Below are 6,000 nucleotides of genomic sequence, written 5' to 3'. Positions count from 1 at the left end.
GAAGCCCACGGATTACAGCTTCCTCCGGCGCCGGCGCTCGGCTATTCCGAGTCCGGGCGGGCGACGGGGAACTGAGTGCCTCACATGATTGGTTCCGCCCTCTGGGCTGGGCGCCCGCTGGGATGGCTGGGACCGGCTAGGCAGGCAGAGATGGGCATGCTACACTGGACCAGGGCTAAGGTGGGCAGGGGTCGGGCATGGGAGACAGAGGGAATCTTCGGTGATGAACTCTAAACGGATGTAAAGAAAAGGAGCTGAGCTCTTATTCTATGTCGAGGTTAACAGTGGGTCCCCCTTGCTACATTAACCATGTGCTCCACCTTAGCCTTCCTCTCTACCATCAGATACCTCCTGATATGACGCAGTATGAAGTAGACAACATTTCCTATGTGGAATTCTTGCAAAAAAAATATTGTATTTGAATTTAGACACAAGGAAACATAAGACACACCTAGAAAGTGGTACATTTTGTAAAACAAGTGGCCTGAGGTCTTCAAAATTATAAATGACTGGGGAAAGGGAAGGGGGACTGTTCTAGATTAAAATAGCCTATATAATAAAAGCCTAATATGCAAATCCACCGAACTGGGGAACAAGGGGAGGGGCAGACAGTTCGCTATGATGCCCACTGACCACCAGGGGGCAGACACTCAATGCAGGAGCTGCCCCCAGCCTGCAGGCCCCAACTGGCAGTTGTGGGGGTTGGGGCAGGTGAGTGGGCAGCGCCAGGCCAGCCAAGGCGGGTGCCAGCAGTGGGGGCTCCCATCGCCCTGCCAGACCACCCCCCCGTCCCGTTTGGTCCCTGATTGCCAGCCAGGCCTAGGGACCCTACCCATGCACGAGTTTTGTGCAGCAGGCCTCTAGTGTTAAATATAATGTGTGAACCTTGCCTAGATTCTGGTTGAAAATTTTAAAAGCAGCTGGGACAGTTGGGGAAACTTTAACTTTGGATAGGATATTGGATATTATGGAGTAACTGCTAATTTTCCTGGTGTGATGATGTAAGACAGTGTTCGGCAAACTGCGGCTCGCTAGCCACATGCGGCTCTTTGGCCCCTTGAGTGTGGCTCTTCCACAAAATAGCGACTTCTGCACATGGGCCACGAAGTTTCAATCTCACTGTACGTGCGCGCCCGCACGTGGCATTTTGTGGAAGAGCCACACTCAAGGGCCCAAAGAACTGCATGAGGCTCGCGAGCCGCAGTTTGCCGACCACTGATGTAGGAGAATGTTTTTATTATTGGTAGATGCATGCTGTGGTATTTAGGGGTTATTTTAGTCTGCTCAGGCCAACATAACAAAATACCATGCATTGAGTGGCTTAAACAACAGAAAATTTCTCAGTTTTGGAGGTTGGAAGTCCAAGATGGGAGTACTTAGTGTGGTTGAGTTCTCATAATGGGATCAGTACCCTTATAAAAGATGCCAGAGAGTTCTCTCTCTCTCTCTCTCCCTCCCTCCCTCCCTTCCTTTCTCCCTTTCTCCCTTCTTCTCCCCCTCCCTCTCTCCACACATTCACCAAGAAGGTGGCAGTCTGCAAGCCAGGTAGAGGGCTCCTACCAGGCTCAGCTAAGTAGGGGCTTTTGTAATCTTTGAGTTTGCCATTCTCACACACATTTTACAAACTGAGGTGACAAGCCTTGCAAAAGTACCTGTGTGGTGGCTCAGCTATTCAATCAGGGGGCTGAGATTCAAAGCAGAGTTTTCAATTTCAAGTTCAGTGGACCCTAAGGTAACTTGGTAGAGTGTGGATAGGAATGTTTACATATAAGGTTTCTACAAGGTTTAAAGATAATATGAAAGTGCTTTGGGAGCTAGGGACGTCCATGCAAGTGTGGAGGCCTGTAAGAGCCCTGGTCCAGAAGTGGGTCTCCAACTCCTCTCTGCCACCAAATTCTATTTGATCTGGATTCCCGAGCTTCACCTATTGCCACACTTGTGCTCACAGAAGTGTGTTCACTTCCAGTTTTTGTTTGAGGCATATGACTCGCCTTCCCAGAGTTCTGGCCTCTCTGCTCTTGTGTTTGATTCAGTAGCAGTCCCCAGGGGCTTCACAGGTAACCTGGGGTCACGCCTACTTCAAGAGTTAAGGGGGTTACCAGCATATCCAGCTTTCTCAGTCACCTGCTTTCCTGCTTAGAGGGCCTGGGTCCTCCCATCCAAAACTTCGGAAGCCAGCTATGAACCTTGTCTGTTCATGCTGCCCGAGGAGCCTGGGGAGGAGCGTACAGATGTCCGGAGAGGCTGCATTTGATCTGTGCATCGAAAGATGCAGCAGTACCGCCTTACCTGTGGTTTCAGTTACCTTGGGTAATCTCAGTCCGAAAATGCATATTAAATGGAAAATTCCAGAAATAAGCAATTCACGAGTTGTAAATTGTGTGCCATTCTGAGCAGTGTGATGAAATCCTGCACTGTCCCACTCGTCCCCCTGGGACGTGAATCGTCTCCATGCTGTACACCTGCCCATTTAGTGCCGTCTCAGTTCCAGGTGGACTGTTGTGGTGTTGCAGGGTTGTGTTCCAGTCACCCTTATTTTACTTAGTAACGGCCCCAAGGAGCAAGAGTAGCGATGCTGCCATTCAGACCTTCCACAGAGAAGCCGTAAAGTGCTCCCTCCAGGTGAAAAGGTGTGTGTGTGTGTGTGTGTGTGTGTGTAGGAAAAAACAGTACATATAGGGCTTGGTACCATCAGAGGGTTCAGGCATTCACTGTGGGTCTTGGGATGTATCCCCGTGGATAAGGGGGTGGAGCTACTGTATTATCAACACAGTGAAAAGGCAACCCATGGGCTGGGAGAAAATATTTGTGAATCATGTATCTTATAAGGGGTTAATATCCAGAATAAAAGTCAACAAAACAACACAATTTTTAAATGTGCAAAGGACTTAAATAGATGTTTCCCCAAAGAAGACATACAAGTGGAAAATAAGCACATGAAAAGGTGCTCAACATCACTAATTAGGGACACGCAAATCCAAACTACAATGAGACATCACTTTACATCCATTAGGGTGGCTATTATTTTATTTTATTTTTAAATATATTTTTATTAATTTCCAAGAGGAAGGGAGAGGGGGAGAGAGATAGAAACATCAATGATGAGACATAATCATTGATTGGCTGTCTCCTGCACACCCCTCACTGGGGATCGAGCCTGCAATCCAGGCATGTGCCCTTTACCGGAATTGAACCTGGGACCCTTTAGTCTGCAGGTCGACGCTCTATCCACTGAGCCAAACCGGGTAGGGCAGGATGGCTATTCTTGTTTTAAAAAACAAAAGTTCTGGTGAAACTGTGCACTGCTGGTGGGAATGGAAAATGGTGCAGCCACTGTAAAAAACAGTATGCAGGTTCCTCAAAAAATTAAAGATAGAATTAACATATGGCCCAGCAATTCCACTTTTAGGTATAAACCCAGAAGAAATGAAAGCAGGGTCTCAAAGAGATATTTGTACACCATATTCATAGCAGCATATTCACAATAGCCAGCACATAGGAGCAACCCACGTGGCTGGTTGGTGAATGGATGACCACGTGATATGAACATTCAGTGGAATATTTTCTGCTTTAAAAAGGAAGAAAATTCTGACACAGGCTAAGTGAAGTCACAAAAGGACAAATACTGTACAGTTCCATTTATATGATGTTCCCAGAGCCATCGAACCCATAGAGACAGAAAGTAGATTACAGGTTATCAGGGGCAGGGGAGGGAAGAGGGGAGTTAGTGTTCAATGGGGACAGAATTTCCTGGTTGGCATGATGAGAAAGTTCTGGAGATGGATGGTGATGATAGTGGCATAACATTGTGAATGTACTTAATGCCACTGAATTGCCACTTTAAAATGATTAAAGTGGTAAGTTTTATATTATATATATATATATATATATATATATTTAAATTTAATTTTGTTTTATTTCTTAAAGTATTACAAAGAGTAGTACATATGTCTCCTTTCCCCCCCACCCCTTGACATTCCCCCAGCCTCCCCTACCCCCCAGTGTCTTGTGTCCATTGGTTATGCTTATATGCATACATACAAGTCCTTCGGTTGATCTCTTACCCCCCGCCCCCAACCCTCCCCAGGCTTCCCACTGTAGTTTGACAGTCTGTTCAATGCTGCTCTGCCTCTGTATCTATTTTTGTTCATCAGTTTATAATGGTCTTTATTATCCATAAATGAGTGAGATCATGTGGTATTTTTCTTGGCTTCCCAGGGGCCAGCGCAGCCTCGCAGGGTCCGTCGCAGCCTCACAGGGGCCGTCTTAGCCGCACAGGGGCCGTTTCAACCTCACAGGGCCGTTTCAACCTCTCAGGGGCCGTTTCAACTTCTCAGGGGCCATCTCAGCCTCACAGGGGCTGTTTCAACTTCATAGGGGCTGTTTCACATTATATATATTTTATCTCAATAAAAAAACCTCGTCACATATGATAGTATAAAATAATTTGCCTTTAAAACCCTCCAAAACCTTGTGACTACTTTCCCTCTCAGTGATTTCCTGTTTATTTGCTTTTCTTACAGCAAAACCTGCCAGCTGCCTGTTTTGTCTCTTTTCTCCCTTCTTTCCTACACCTGCTAGGACCCACTTTGCCCCTACCCTTCCGTGGAAGCTGCTCTCAGCAAGGTCAGAGGCGACCTTCACAGAGTTGTACCCATGGTCAACCTCCGCGTCATTGACATACTCTTCTTTCTCCTAAAGTCACTGTCACCACATGGCTTTCAAGACACCAGCTCGCTCGCCCACCTCTGACCTCATTGGCTGTTCCTTTTGTCTCCATTACTGATTCCTCTTCTTGTTCAGGAGTTGCTCATGTTGGAGGGCCGGGCCCTTCCACCTACCCTCACCTTGGTGATCTCATTCTATCTCATGGTTTGTTTGTTTTTTAATAGATTTTTATTGATTTTTTTACAGAAAGGAAGGGAGAGGGATAGAGAGTTAGAAACATTGATAAGAGAGAAACACTGAACAGCTGCCTCCAGCATGCCCCCTACTGGGGATTGAGCTCGCAACCAAGATATATGCCCTTGACTAGAATTGAACCCAGGACCCTTCAGTCTGAGGGCTGACGCTCTATCCACTGGGCCAAACTGGTCAGGGCCTATCTCGTGGTTTTAAAGACCCATCTAGATGCTAACAATTTTCAACTCTGTATCTCCAGTCTAGATCTTTCCCTGAATTTCAGAGCCATATACAACCCATCACCACTTGGGAGTCTACAGTGTATTTATCTCAAACTTAACATGTCTTGCTCTTCCCTCAGACCTGTGCAGTCCACATCTGTTGCCCCTCAGAACTGATGTGTGGTTCCCAAAATCTCTTTCCCAGTCCTCTGGGCACCCAGCAGCTGGGTGTGGACATGTGAATGGGCAGGAGCACTGTCACCCCTTCCAGACCTTGCCCACGGAAACCCATCACTTGATCCTCCACCTGCCCAGGGCGATCTCGGAAGGCACAGATTAAAGATGGCACAGCTCCTACCAGCTGAGTCCCTGACGACTGATGGAGCAGAGCCCCCAACCCACCTGTGCCAACTGGACTTGATGTAAATGAGTAATACACTTCTATAGGTCAGGCCACTGGGGGATTAAGGGTGTATCTTTCCAGCAGCTGGTATATGTAATTGTTCTGTTTTCTTAGATTCTGGATTTATCTATTCAGCATCCATTCATCATAGGGCCAGTTGTTATTATTTTTTAAAATATGTTTTTATTGATTTCAGAGAGAGGAAGGGAGAGAAAAAGAGGGATAGAAACATCAGTGATGAGAGAGAATCACTGATCGGCTGCCTCCTGCATGCCTCCCACTGGGGATCGAGCCGGCAACCTGGGCATGTGCCCCTAACTGGAATCGAACCCGGGACCTTTCAGTCAGCAGGCCGATGCTCTATCCACTGAGCCAAACCAGCTAGGGCAGTGCTAATTATTTTAGCTATATTTTCTTACTTTAAGTATTCTTGACACTCTGGCCTTGTGGCCTGTCTGACTGGGAAGATACCGC

Source organism: Myotis yumanensis, unplaced genomic scaffold (assembly GCF_028538775.1).
Source record: "Myotis yumanensis isolate MYYU_CA2020_CCGP unplaced genomic scaffold, mMyoYum1.0.hap1 SCAF_16, whole genome shotgun sequence".
NCBI lineage: Eukaryota > Metazoa > Chordata > Mammalia > Chiroptera > Vespertilionidae > Myotis > Myotis yumanensis.
This window is presented reverse-complemented; position numbering follows the sequence as displayed.